The sequence below is a fragment of the Meleagris gallopavo genome, chromosome 17 (genome assembly GCF_000146605.3).
Source record: "Meleagris gallopavo isolate NT-WF06-2002-E0010 breed Aviagen turkey brand Nicholas breeding stock chromosome 17, Turkey_5.1, whole genome shotgun sequence".
Classification (NCBI taxonomy): Eukaryota; Metazoa; Chordata; class Aves; order Galliformes; family Phasianidae; genus Meleagris; species Meleagris gallopavo.
In genome coordinates this window covers 1,875,108-1,889,368 of record NC_015027.2, presented here as the reverse complement: position 1 = coordinate 1,889,368, position 14,261 = coordinate 1,875,108, and the positions used below count along the sequence as shown (strand labels likewise).

At 49.0% G+C, this 14,261-nt stretch overlaps 1 protein-coding gene across 16 annotated transcripts in view; it reads left to right on the top strand.

The window, feature by feature from the left end:
- FBRSL1 (fibrosin like 1) overlaps positions 1-14,261 on the top strand; it is a 308,187-nt gene that overhangs the window by 23,012 nt on the left and 270,914 nt on the right. The window contains exon 1 of one of the 16 annotated variants that reach the window (XM_010720010.3): positions 9,312-9,453. The exons of 14 other annotated variants lie outside the window; for them this stretch is intronic. The gene's annotated coding sequence lies outside the window, so the exon portion shown is untranslated. Of the gene's footprint in view, positions 1-9,311; positions 9,454-10,853; positions 10,873-14,261 lie in introns of those variants that run through there. One more of the 16 variants, XM_010720012.3, reaches the window with a different exon arrangement.

Here is a 14,261-nt window from a genome sequence, read left to right as displayed (position 1 = left end):
GGGCCGCCGCTCCGTGCGCTCCCAGAGGACGACGTGCGTTTGCCTCGTTGGCACGCGGAAGGTAGGAAGCCGGGTGTGAGCAGGGTGTCCGTAACGTCGTGCTTGGCGAGGAAAGAAGTGGGAACGAGGGGCCGGGGTGGGAAGGAGCCAGCGGGAGCCGCGATTTAACCGGTCGGTGTGAGGGGAGCAGAGCCGCCCCGTCCTTGCTGTGAGCCGGGCTGGGGCTGCAGAGCTGCGCCTCGCAGCGCCTCGGTGCTGCGGGCCGGTTGTGCTCAAAGCACCAGTGGGAAAACTTCTCACAGAGCAGGAAAATCCGAATAAACGCGTCAGCTCAAGTGTACACAGCTTCAGCTGCATGCTTATCTGCTCCGTGTGTCTTCAGCAATTGCAGTGACAAGGGCTGCTTACCTAATTAAAATAACACATCTGTACAGCTGGAGCAAAAAGGGGTTTGATGCGCCTTGTTGGCTGTCATCATAAAAGAGAGCTTTAAAGGCCGAATAAGAGTTGTGGAAGTCAGAGGGAATAGGTAACCGAACTCAAGAAATCAGCCGGTGGCACGTGTGGGAGCAGAAGGTGCTGGTGCCGTGTAGCAGCAAGGAGCAGTATCAATGAATCCTGGAGGAAAAGCTGGCAGGACGGGAGGGAAATAATCCTTGTGACTGAAATAAGCCTGAAATCCCAGAGGAGCCATCGAGCTGCTGGCCTGGGCTCTGCCATGCTGGCACAGCTTGGCTTGGGCAGGCACTTCTTCCTCTAATTGTCCTCGAGATCCCTTTGCTTGTTCTGCTTGCACTCGTGGGTGGGAAGGCAGTTTTAGTTAAGGTGGAACAAATATTTGTTCTCTTCGAGCCCTCGCCGCAGCTGCTGCTTTGCAGGAAGGTGGTGGTTTCAGTTAGAAGCGCATCCTGCAAACATGGTGCTTTTATGACTTGCACCTCCTGGGCTGTGGTTTGGGTAGGAATGAATCTAAAATCTCGGAGGTGAAGTTCACCAAAAGCGGTAAGTTTTGGCTGTCTGAACTTATGAATTATTCATTTATTTTTCCCAGCACTGTGAAATTACCACCCAGCCTCCTGCCCTGTGCTTTGAGCAGATTTCTTAGTAAATCTGATTGTCATTTCAGGAGTGCAGCAATCCTTGGACCTGTCTTCAGATGTGATTTTGAACAAACTGCAGAGCTCAATCATATTCTCTGCAGTTTCTGTGAATTTAGACACAGGGTTTTGGTGCCTAATTCAAATAATCTATTGAACCGACAGGGACATCCCTACCTGCTCCTATTTACAGTAGGAAACAGTAGACCTGTGTGATGGGAAAAGACTGGTCAGCTGTTCCCCCTGAAATCTAACGATGGTTAAATGTTGAATTGACTATTAGAGTGCAGGGTGCGCTTGGCAAGGCAGCAGGGTGGGTTTGGGTATGGCACTGGTCACATTTTCGTCATACGTAAGCTCCTGGAGACTTCTTGGCGTGTCATCGATGGGATACTTGTAGTGGACTGGGACTACTGCTTGTATTTAGGCATAATGCTTTCAGTTTTGGGTCCAGAAGTTTACCAGGTGCCCTTCTGGTCATTGTAGGGATAGAGAAATGTGCTGCGAGCAAAGCATGGGTTGAAATGTTGTGAATGTAGGATTTCTGTAACTGCCTTCCTTTTGAAGTGGGCAGTGAAATGACATTTTTTGGAGCTGCCTTTTAATCCTTGCTGTTTTCTTCCTGTCTTGCCATCCAAGTACACTTTCCTGAAGGCTTTTACTTCTGACGTAAGACTTAGAATTTCAAGTCAAACTGGTATAATTCCAGCCCTTTCAGGTAGCAAAGGTGAATCAGAGAAGTGAGATGAAAAACAAAACCAAGGAGCCCTGTTTCATAATAACATGAGGTTTATTTCTTAGTAATGTTTGGTGCGTCGGGAAGGCAGGGTGCTGAGAACGTCGGAGGGATGGGATGCTTTGTCCAGAGCCGGGACACACCAGTGCTGCAAGGTGGAGTTGTGCTGGGCTCGATGGCACATGCTGGCACCTGCTCTGCTGGGACGGCGTGCTGGGGTGCTGTGTGTGCAGCAGGGGGCACAGCACTGCGGGCAGCACTACCACAGCAGAGCAGAGCAGCGGTTGAGCTGGGGCCGCTGGAGCGGGCAGTGCTTCTGCTGGCAGTGCTGGCACCCAGGTGGAGGTCGGCACCCGGTGATGGGAGCGTGCAATCTAAAGGTTTTTAACAAATGGGTTTGGTTCCTGCAGACTTGTCATCTGGAAAAGCGGTGCACTGCTTTCTTAACACCTTAGTGAAAGGGGATACGTTTCAGGGGATTGAGCCATTAGCTCCGAGGACGTGGTTAGTTGACAAATCAAAGGAAACCCAGCTGAGAGAGCTGACTTGCAATCTCTGCACGGTTCTGAAACGTGAAGCAAGATCTGTGAAATGACTCCTCTTGTTAATTTGCCTCATTAGCAAAATGGGGGCTGTCCATGATGCAGTTCCTTTCTGTTGTTCCCCCTGTTGGTAATTTCTAAATAAAAGAAACTAAACTCCCTCTGTACAATTTTCAAAGGCAGCAGTCCCAATTGTATTTCTTGTCTCTGCATGGAAGAACAGCCTCGTGTCCTGTTGGGTGGGAGGTAACAGATCACAAGGCAACACGCATTGCTCTTTCAGCAGTGTTTCGATGCAGAGTTCCCCTATTCCATGTTCCATACCTTACCGACAGCCGTAGATGAATGGGAAGTAGGTCTTGAAAAGAATCTTTCTTGATGTGAGCGTGATACGATTTTAAACAGCTGTCTTATTGACCCAAAAAAGTAAGACTTGTCATTTTTCAATAGAGCAATGAGAACATGGCTATTTAGGGATCCTGTGAATGGCAAACATTCCTGTGCTGCCATGGCAGTCGTGGCACTAGCACTGGATTTCTGCAGTTTCGTGCTGTGTTTTCAACAACACAAGCTTTTGTTTTCCCATGGCACCTGTTCTTTAAATGCTCAGGAGTTCCTGTGGTGTGTTCTGCACGCAGTGGGCACAGGGCTCAGGCTGCCCCGCGGGATGCATCAGTGGCTGATGCCAAACGTGAGTCCCAGGTTACTACAGCACTGAGCCCAGAAGGGTTTCCTTCTCTCCAAAAGAAAAAAATCACTTTCTACAACTGTCATAAGTTTTAATTGAAACGTGCACGTAATGATTTTGGGATTGAATCCAATTTCGTATGCTGTTTAAACGGAGAAATAAAATTATTTCCATCAGGCTCTTAGTTCGAGGTTTGTAACTACTGGATCGTTTCCTTTTTCATCTGTTTCTGAGTTTTAAAATGGTTTATGAACTTTAGTGAAATCATCTAGAAATGGATTTCATGCAGAATAGTTAATAAACGAAAAGCAGAGCCATGTAGTGAAATGAGCCTGGTTTGCATCTCAAGCAGCCCAGATTTAAATAAAACGCAGGGTTTTGCATAACAGCGTTTGTTCTGCGTGTCAGCAGTGCTTTTCGAGACACCTCCGATATCCCTCGTTTTTCACAGGGATATCTTTGGCAGCAAGGAGGATTTTCAGGGGCTGATTTGAGGTACATAATTGGAGCACTAAGACTACACACACAAAGTGTCACTTAATGGATGAGGCTCATTTAATTGTAGGCTGCTCAGAAATAACCCAAGAAACACTTCACTGGCAGCTAATGCAGAGGTGTAATTAGACTTCTGCGTAAGTGTAATTAGGCTGATTGCATAGAAAGAAAGAGAGTTCAGAAGGTTTTTAAATGTGTGCGGAGTCATTTTCTCAACTGTCTTTTCTCTCAGCTTCTGCCATATCTGTGTTGAGCTCGGGTAATGAAATGAGTGCGTTGTTCTACAGCTGCTGCTCATTTTGCCCGGCCCGCAGGCTGTGCAGTGCTGGGCTGTGGGCTGGGTTTGCTGGCTGTGCGGTGACCCACTAGATGGGGGTGCAAGCAGTCCAGCCCGAGTGTCAGCATCTGCGTGCATTGGCTCCATTTTTTGGCAGTCCTGATTCAGAAAGCAGTGCTGAATTCAGCAGAGGGAACGAGGCCCTTGGCAGAGCTGCTGCAGGCTGGTGGAGAAGCTCAGTGCTGGGCTAGGAAAGCCTGCTCCTCCAGCTCTCATGCTGGTGGCTGTGTGTGATCACAGCCTACCTGGGAGCACTGTTGGTCCCTCTGCATGCCCTGTGTCATGTCCGAATGGCCACGGCTTTGTGCCACCTGATGCAGGGTCGGTCACTTCTTCAAGGGTGGATGAGAGGAGTACCAGCTATGAGCTCAAGGATGCTGTGTGCAGCCTGGGGAGGGATCTCTGGAAACCCAGGTGAGGGGGCAGGAGGCACACACTGTGGAACGGCGTGGGAAAGGGAATCTCCCATCCCCATGTGCCCTTTGTGTTTGCTTCTGGGCGTTCTGCTTCCCTTGCTAGGTGGGCTTGATAAATACTTGAGAAATGGTCAATTTTGTAGCCTGAATGCTCTTGAGCAAATCCTTAGCATTGGTGGTTTTCAGAGGGTTGCTGTCTTCTTCATCAAGGTTGGTGGGGAGGAATACACAAACACTGTCCTGCAGTATTGCTGCAGGCTGCTTGGGGCCCCCGCCAAGAGGAGATCCCCTTGGGTGAGCTGTGTCGATGAGAAGTTGCCCAGCAGCTCAAGCCAGCCCAGCTTTGGACTCAGGTGGGTGTTTGAACCAGAAGCGGCCACCATTGCTGTGGCTGGGCAGGGCTCTGGCAGCACAGCCAGTGTGGAGCTCTGTGCTCTGCAGCTGCGGCGTTGTTAATGAAGTAACTCTTCTCAACCTAATGAAATAACTCATTGGGTGGTGTAATGGTAGCCCCGCCTTGTTTTTCCCCATCCACCCTCCACTGGGGAAAAGCAGGATATTCTTTTTCCTTGGGAAATAGCGGGTGTTTGACCCTCTGCCATCTCCTCATCGCGGAGGCTCTGGGTGCGCTGTGTGAAGGAGCTGCACCGTGGGCTTCCAAGAGGAGCCCTGAAGTGCAGCTCCTGCAGCAGAACAGAGCTGGCTCCAGCATGGGCTCCCAGCGTGAGGATTAGAGCTGCCTGGGAGAGTGACAGATCTGTTTTGTTGCAGCTTCTGAGGTTTCCAAGTTTGTTTTGGTTCCATGTTGCAACAAAAGGAAAAGCTTTTGAATGTTGTTTGCAACATAAGCATGTGTTGAAACACCTTATTTTGGGCAGCGCCAGTGAGACTCAGCCAAGCAGCTTTTAGAGCTTAAAATGGCTGAAGACAGCTTTCTGCAGGGAGAGAAGAGCACGTGTGAGTGCAAATTACATTTTATTTGCCTTGCCTTTTACTTTAATGTAACTGTTGCCATCAGGGAAAATAATGTTCTCGCTTTGTTGGCAAAAAATCACCACTGAGCAGCCACCTCCTGTAAGAGTTTGCTCCCTATTGCTCTGCAGGACGCGTTTATTGCACGCTCTGAGCCTGGTTTTGTGCAAGCCCTGGGCTGGCACTGCCATAGACAAGCACTCCTGCCTCTTTCCAGCTGGCTTTCTGCCTGCTGCTCCCGTACAGCTGGACAAGTGTGTGTTCGGACAGCAGTGAGCTGCGTTTGTTGTAGTGCTTTTATTTTGGCCAGGCTGCTTTTCTCCCCACCAGCCCCCCGGTGTGCACAGCCACCTTGCTGGGTGTGCAAGGGACTTGATGGGGTTACTGATATGAACAAACCTCTGCAGAACAGAGGATTTAGAGGAGAGGATGGTGACTACGTGTGTCCAACCCGCGTGTCCATGTGTGTGCCCGGAGCTCCTGCCCAGCCACAGCTGTTCCTGAGAGCTGAGCCCACCGCAGGGTTGTGGCAGGGGATTAGTTACGCAGTGCTCCTCTGCTGTGTCGTTTATGGACGAAACTGCCTGCAAATTAAAGAGGTTTTAGACTTCAGGCCCTGCAAGCTAGGATAAATCATGACTTCTTCAGTTAAAATTAATAATGATTCAAGTTAAAGAAAAGCTGTAACGGTGAGTGTATGGTCTAGTTGGTAAATCAGTTATCTGAGGGATGTGCATGGCAGTAACTCCATCCCTGAATAATCCGTGTGGTGGCTGGCTGGGGCAACCTGGTCCAGAGGGAGGTGTCTCTGCCTACAGCAGGGGGTTGGGACGAGGTGATCTTTAAAGCTCTCTTCCAAACCAGAGCTTTCTGTCGTTCTATGAGATACGCCGTCACCTTTCTTAGGATGACTGTGGACTTCTAACATCAGCCTGTGGCTGCTGGAAAGCGTTGGAGAGGTGTCCAAGCAATTAGAAAGCAGTTTATTAATCTGTGCCAAGTGAATTAAAAGAGTGGGCAGACTGTATAGGAGGAGTAAGAGTTCATATTTCCATGTCTGAGTAAAGCCAAAGTCCACACAAGTTCAACAGCAACAGTCGAAAGGATTAACATCATGCTGACATTGGTGCTACTGTAGTTTGAATACATGATCAGACCCGAGATAGTGTTGCTTTTGTGGTACAACTGAACAAAGTTCTGGATACTTCACATTTGCTAATTGTTTTCAACTGTGGAAAGACCACAAAATAACTGGGATACTGTGGATCAAGTGGGTTAATATTACACCAGAAGTGATAAGATACGAGGCTGAAAAGTCCCTGAGTCTTTACCTTCCTTATCTCTTATCGCTCTTCTTAATGGTTATAGTTTTAAATTAAATAACCTCTCGTATCATAAAATAATTTACAGTTTATTGGTGCATGATACAATTTTGCTTCCTATTTGTTGTCATTTATTGAGCTTTGCAAAACATCAAAGGTCAGTCGTTTATTTTGTCCCCTGTAGCACGAGGCCTTTTTAGATCATGAGTAAGAACATTACCCCTTAGAAGAGGCTGATTTTTGCCTTCCTGGTCAAGATTTATAATAGAATAAGCTAGAGGAGAGGAATTCAGATCTCACAGGAGGAATGAGAAGGCAGGAGCAGGTTGTGCAGGGTCCGGCTCCTTTCCCCGCTGCTTTAAGAGCTCGCTCCTTAGCCCTGCTTCCTCCTCTGCAAAAGGGAAAGAAGACTCAGCCATCTGCTTTCCTTCTGTCTCCTAGTTAAACATTTTTAAAGATTTAGGGGATGGCAAGAACTGCCTGTTAATGATTAACCTGTCCCAGCAACTGTCCCGTACTGCAGCTTTCACTTACCCGGTTTTATACGGTTTCCTTTCTTGGCTTTGATCATTTCTTGGTCTTTTGGTCATGGTCACCAAAGCACAAAGCGCCGTGCAGCAGGAAGCACAGGGCTGTGTAAGCCAGAGGAAGGCGTGCAGTGATGCGGGGCTGTGCAGGTGGGCTGGCAGGGAGCGCTGCGGGGGGCTCCCAGTGAGCATCCGGGCTGCTTTCAAGTCTGCTAAGCCCACATTACTGATGTACCGGCTGCAGGAATAACATACAACCTGTATTTCTGGGTCCTCTGCCATTTGGGAATCACGTCAGCGTGGATGAAGAAGTGCCGTGTGGCACAGAACGTTGCTGGGGTGTTGGGCGACGGCTGCGCTGTGCGGTGCTGAATCTCAGCAAAGCTAATGGGAGCATTGCAGGTTCCAGAATGCCGAGATGAGGGGTGGGAAGGAGATGTGACGCGCAGCTGTTGGTGCCTACAGCAGACGGCTGACTCGCCCTCCGGTTCTGTGCATAAGTTGGGTACGTTCTCACGACTACCTGAGATCCTTCGTCCATTCCCATTCTGTTGAGTGCGAGAAGAAGGATAATTTGTGGATCCACGGCAGGCTGTGCAAGGGGAGTGTTCCGCTGTGATCAGAGATAGGACGCTGGCTTCTGACTGCAGCCCTTTGCCTGCCGCCGTTTTGTGTTTCGGGACCTGGAAATCGTGTCCCTCAGGTGGCTGCAAAGTGAGCAACTGAATGCTGCTGCTTTGATAGCGTCAGATGACGTGGGGTCACAATGTTTTCTCTTGGCCTTCTTCAAATGATCCCAGCAACGCCACGAGAAATAACGTTATTTTCTCTTCTGTATCTGTACTCCTTTTTGTTTCCAAAGTTTATTCTGAATTTTGCTACAGAATTTCTCATGCGTTTTCTGCTTTTATTTCCTTCATGATAAATTCATGTGCTGCAGTAAAATAATCTTAGTGCTGAAATAATAGATATATTTAAGTATGAATTACCTTGGTGGTAATAAAGGACAGGCTTTATTGCTTGCTTATCGTGGAGGGTTGGTGTTTATGAGTTTGCTGAGTCGTGAGTGCATTGCATTAGAGCTAAATTTAACGTGGCTAGGTAGCAACAGCTTACATAGATCATCCACGAGGTCAGTGCACACTTATATGGCAATGAGTTAAATAAAAAAAGAAATGCTTTCATAGTCCTTCTCAGCAGAGAAGCTGTCAATAGTATTGAAAGAGCAGATGAGTAGCTTTTAGAAAAAGATCTTAATACTGATATATAACAAGAAAAAAAGGCAGCTAATCAATAGAGGAGTTCTTCCAGATGCCAGAGCAGGGCTGGGAGCGCAGCCGAGGGGGCAGGAGCCCAGTTATGAGGGGGAATGGCCTGAGAAGCCCAGCACTTGTGTTGAGCTGAGCTGGAGAGATGTTGTCAGAAAGGAACAATATTGCCCTTTTAAAATTCACATCGTGCCTCAATTTGGAGTAATTTCCGCATGTAGTCCTGCTGTAAAAATTATGATGAGGAGTGGCCAAGCTGCATTTCTGCTTTGCCCTGAGAAGTGGGTGCTCAGCTGTGTGCAGCAGCTTAGCAGGGAAGGAAGGCATGTTTTCAGCTTCTAAGAAAAATGCTGACTACGTTTGGTGATGGCACAGAAATGAGCTCTGTGCTCTGAAAACCTCACAAATGCCTCTGCAGCGAATAGGGTAATGCTGATTAAAATCAGTCCCCGTCTCTGAATACGAGTGGATGCTGCTGCTTCGAGATTATCCAGCTCAGAATGAAGCGCTGTCAGCAACAAATGATAGAGCTGCACATCCCTGTTCTTGGGTTGGGAGGCAAGCTCTGGGTTGTGGGCACGTGTGTCACCGGCAGCAGCGTTCTGCTGGGGGCAGCTCCAGGGCTGGGGCTTTGCTTCTAAGGGCAGGCAAGGAGGAAGCAAGTCAGAAAGTGTGAGCAGTGCAGCTTTAACTGGAGTCACGCACCTTGATGGAGCAGAGGTAAAAAGGAGGAGACCGTATGGTGTAACCTTTATTTTTGTTAGGTTCCCTGATAAGCCGTCGCTTTGATAAGCAGTGCTGCTCCATTGAGCTTCCAGGGCACAGTTGCTCTGCGATAAGTGTGCTTAGCATCTGCCATAAAGGCCTGCTGTGACCGTTGGGGCGGGTGCGGCTGTGCCTCCGGCTGCTGCGGGGCTGCAGCGTCCGTCTGTCCTGCAGGAGCCGGGGAAGTGCGGCGTCTCTGCCAAACGTCAGACACTGAGATCCACGTGAATGCGATGGCCAGCCCCAGTTACCCACAGCACTCGGGTTTAAGCTGCGCATCTCTTTCAGGTGAGGTGAGGGCTTCCTTTCTGTGCTGCCTGTAGCTGCGCTGGGCCTCCGGAGCAGCGCTCACCCCCTGGGGCTCCGGCCCTGTGGGCAGGCAGTGCTGGCTGTGCCCTGTGCTGGAAACTCAGCACTGCCCAGCCTGAGGGCTGTAGAAGAGAAAACCCTCTGCCTTCACGCTGTGGCAGAGAGGAAATAACTCGTTTGCTCTTTGGACTAACCAAGAGAATGATGTATTTATAGATGTTCTGCTTCTGATTGAGTGGAGCAGTTTGTTCTGAAACTTGAGATATATTCTTTCTGATTAAAATCTGAAGACACTCTATTATTTCTATAACTACGTTTAAGTCTTGCAATTTGAACAAATTAGTTTTCATTTTGCATGCCAGACACAGTGATTTATAGAGCAAAATGTGCTTTTGCATCTGTTTTGTCTCTTGATTCATTAAATTTTGATTGAAGAAAGTTTTTGAAATAGGGTATAAAAGCTTTTCCCATCCTGAGTGAAGGCATTGCTTGCTTGTTTTCCACAGTATCTGGTTTACTTTTTTTTTTTTTCCCCCCAATGTGTGCATATTGCAAGAAACCTTCAATTCCCTTTCCTGGATTTGAAAGTTCAACTGGGGGGAAGCTGAGTGGAGGAGCAGTGTGGTGGAGCTGCATTGCTGGGAGCTTTGGAGACACTGTGGGTGCACTGGGCTGTGAGCACCGCTTGTCTGCTCCAGCATAAGGAGTGGAAGAATGTGGAATCGGGTCAAGGCAGTGGCCAGTGGCAGGAAGGAGTTGCATTGGGTCAGTCAATGCTTCCATCCGGCTGAGGAGGCTTTGGGGTTTTGTTTCTGGAGGAGACGTGAGGCTACAGAGTTCCTAAGACCATCCCACCTTGGGAGAACCCCAGGGCCGTCCCAGCAGAGCACAGTACTGCTCTGGCACTGCAGGGGCAGGGCTGGGAGAGCCGGGCGGGATGGGAGCTCACACTGCAGAGAGCTCTGAAATGTTCTCCGTGGGGATGGCTGTAGCTGGGGATTTTAATTGCTGAAATTACCTTGTCAGGATGCCTTATCAGCTGCTGTTCTAGTGATTGTTTGGTTTAGATAAGAACTGGAGTGTGATAAAACCTCGATAACAGTTGAGAGATTAGAGCTCTTTTGAAACTGCTGGCACTTGCTGGGGCTCAGCGAGCTGCCGAGGAGCTGCGGCTGAGTTTAGGCCACGGCGATTTTTTCTGCGCTTCTTTTGCTTCTCCCGTGGCTCTGGGAGCGGTGCTGGGACTCAGACAGTGCTGCGCAGGGGAAGAAGAGCAGCAGAGAGGTACCCACACACCCTTCCCAGCATCGGCAGTGCGGAGCTGGGCACGCAGGGCGCAGTGCCACGGTGCTTCCTGGCACGGGGCGCCTGTAGGAGTGCTAGCTTACCCACCTACAGGTATCAGCCCTTAAAAATCTTCTGACTGTTCGTCAGAGGGGTTTTGTGTCGCTTATACTCGCTTTGATATTGGACTTGCGTTGCTGAATTTGTTTTTTGCAGACAGGGAATAGTGGGCACCTGGGGAGTGCGTCCTGCTGCGGTGCGGTGGCTGGGACACAAGAGGGGCTGTGGACGCTGGGGGTTCTTCATAAGGGTCGGATGAAAAGCAGCCAGCAGCAGAGCTGCGTGGCCGTGGATTGGTTCTGCCTTTCTCCTGCAAAATGAGGCACTTGGCAGCTTTCTCGTGTCTGAAAGGCTTTGCCCTTTCGGATTTCTAAAATACATGGATTGTTTTTAAGAGGAAGCAGGGAAACTTAGATAACCCAAATGAGTGGTGGGAGCAACATTGAAATTGTAGAGCTCTGGTTAGAAAGTGGGAATTGAGGGGGCTGAAAAAATAGATTTCCATTGTGAAAACCCTCTCTAGTACTCCTTGCGTTTGGATTTCTGGTCATGCTCAGTAGCAGAGCAGCACATCCCAGCATCCCTTGTTTACATGTGCCATTAGGCTGTCCAGAAGGGTGGGCTTCAAGCTTTAGGAAATAAGCCTGGGGAAGAAGTGCCTGTTGCCATAATTACATGTCTTGTGTACTAATTATATTTACAGAATGCAGTATCTGATATAATGTCAGATATTTGCAGAGACTTAGGATGTCAGAGTGGTTGTGTGCTCCAGTTGGCACAAGTGCCTGTATGTTCTACACAGTCCATGGCAAAACTTTGGACCACGTCAGTTTGCCTATCTGGGATATGTAAATAATTGCAACACAAAGTACCGGGGAGGCTGTACTCTGGAATAAGCAGACTTTGCTTTGCCGGCGGTTGTTTTTGTTCTTTTTTCTCTGTTTTTAACCTGAAATGCTTCATTTTTCCTGTAATATGGGAGGAAATGTTTTTGTTAGTTGTCTGGCTGTGTGCGTGTTACTGTAAGCTTGCAGCTGATGAAAGGCATCATCTAAGAGCATCAGTAGGAGGAACGAGCAGCTAAAGGCTGGTAGTTCTGTGCGCTGGTCGTATCCCAAAATGTCAGTTTTATGATATCACTGTGAGCTCAAACGGTGTTGTTTAAATGTGGATGATAGCCTCTCCATGGCAAGGTTTTACTGGGGCAGCGTCTGCGGTGGGGCTCTGGTTCCTGTCCAGGAACAGATTAACTCTGAGATAGTGAAGATTAGCTTTCTGATGTGATGACAGCTTGTTGGGTTTGTGTGTTACTTAGGTGCTCCAGTGGAGAGGTTCTCAGAGTTGTGATGTAAACCATGGCTGGTCCTCAGTGAGATGGCACAGTAGCTAAAGAGGGCAAAGTTAAAAAGGATCAGTCTGTTTTTGGGAATATTGGAGTGAGGCATGGGGTGGCTGTGTGATTTCCATGGGGGAGCCCTGCAGCAGAGCTGGTAAGCAAAAGATCAACCACTGCAGAAACACAACTCTAAACTATTCCAGTTATCAAATATAATCGAATGAACAAATAAGCTACCCGGCAACCGAGATACTTAATGAGCACTGGATTAGATTCTTCTTAATTGTGTTCAGGCACTTGCGGGCTGTGTTTTGACATCTGAGACAATACTCTTTGTTTTTTCCTTCTTAGTGAAAGCTCAACATTTGTTTTGTTCCAGCCAATTTCAGAGCTCGGAGGGTGGTGCCAAATTACCACGTGCCTCACAGCAAAGCAAAGGGGTGCCTGCATTGCCTTTCTCAGGAAGAACGTGGAAATATCCCAGGTTCCCTCCAGCCACAGTCCATCTGGAGGCTTAACGTTCTGTTAATGTCACCACACCAGTATCTCTTAGCAGCACGGGCTGGGGCTGCCAGGGAGCCGGAGGTGCTGCAGCGCAGGAGCAGTTTTGGGCAGCAGGCGGCTCAGTGCCCATGGGAGCTCACTGTGCCGGTACTCCCTGCTGCGTGGCTTTGCAGAGCGCCTGGGGCTGCAGGCTGGCAGGTTGCTGGGTAAGATGCTCAAGGCTCCTGTAGGGCATTTGCAGGAGGGATGTGCAGAACTCAGAGGTTTTGCTTTTTACCCTCAAGTTTCATTTTGAATCTGAGCTCCATTTCAGATGGTGCTGAAAGTGAAACTCGTCTGGGCTGGAACAGTTGCCAAAAGAACATGTCTCAGGTCTTGAATACCTCACATGCAAAGCAGTGGGGTAAAGAAAGATGATAGATTGTTCTCCTGGGTTTTTGAGAATCATCTGAGCAGTGGTGCTCCAGCAACGTGGCCTGGATGTCCCGCTGCTGCTATCTGGATGTTTTGACTCAAAGCTCTGAGAAGGGGACATCAGCTTAGTATTTCCTTCATGACATTCTGGTTTAGTAATGAGGAGGTAAACTTATAGAGGGGAAAAAAAAAAAAAAGCAAACTTCAAGCTACCACACACAGCTGGTGTTTCTAATAAGACACAGATGTGTGTTGGGATCTCTCCCATCTCCTGCACCGTTTAAATGTAGATAAATAGAATTTAATCAGCTATAAATAACAGTGTGTTGTGCCTGTGGATCACTGGCTTTCCCTGGGACTCCCACCAGACTTGGGTTAAGCTTAATTACTTCAGCCTGCTACAGGCAGCAGTGCGATCAGCTGCTGGGACTGCATGGGGGAGGGAGCATGGAGGAAGGAGCAAGCCTGCATCGTAGTGATGTGATGGCCAGGCGTCCAGTGTGATGTTCTGAGACCAACGGGGTTGTTTTATTCCCTGGTTTGAATTCAGGGTGTTGAGGTTTCCCACTTGTATTGGTACGAGTAAAGAACTTTTTTCCATAGTGATGTATGTGTTCTGTAATGGTTTCAGTTGTCACTACCTCACAACGAGCACTGGTGAGGAAGATATTTCCTAGTCTTTACTCCCTGTTAGTTTCTGCTCTTGCATTGCGATAAAGCATAAGTGGATGTTGTCATTGGCATGGCCATTTCCTGGCTGGAGTAGGCTGGAGCTCCCTGAGATGTACGGAGGATGAGCGTACAGCAACTGGCCTCGCCCGTGTCATCAAGAACAGGCGTTGGCTGCAGTGAACACCTATTTGCCTTTTCCCCTTTCACTTGCAAGCTGTGCTGCCCTCCTCTTATCGCAGTTGCTGGGTGTGCGCGGGGCAGGGCTGGTGGAAGCGGGCCGGGGGCTGGGCTGGCACAGGGCTCGGCTGCAGCGCTGCGGTCCCCGGGCTTCTCATTGCCCCGCTGAGGCTGGGCTCAGGAGATGGGGAGTGTTTGTTTATAAGCCGTCTGTACAGATGTTTTCATTGTGGTTTGCGGTGCATTGGTGCCACTTAGTGGGGGGAGAATTGAATTGACAGCTTGAACGGTGCTGGGGAAAATGAGGAGAGGCGGGCTGTGGGTTCCAGCCCCCCCTCCT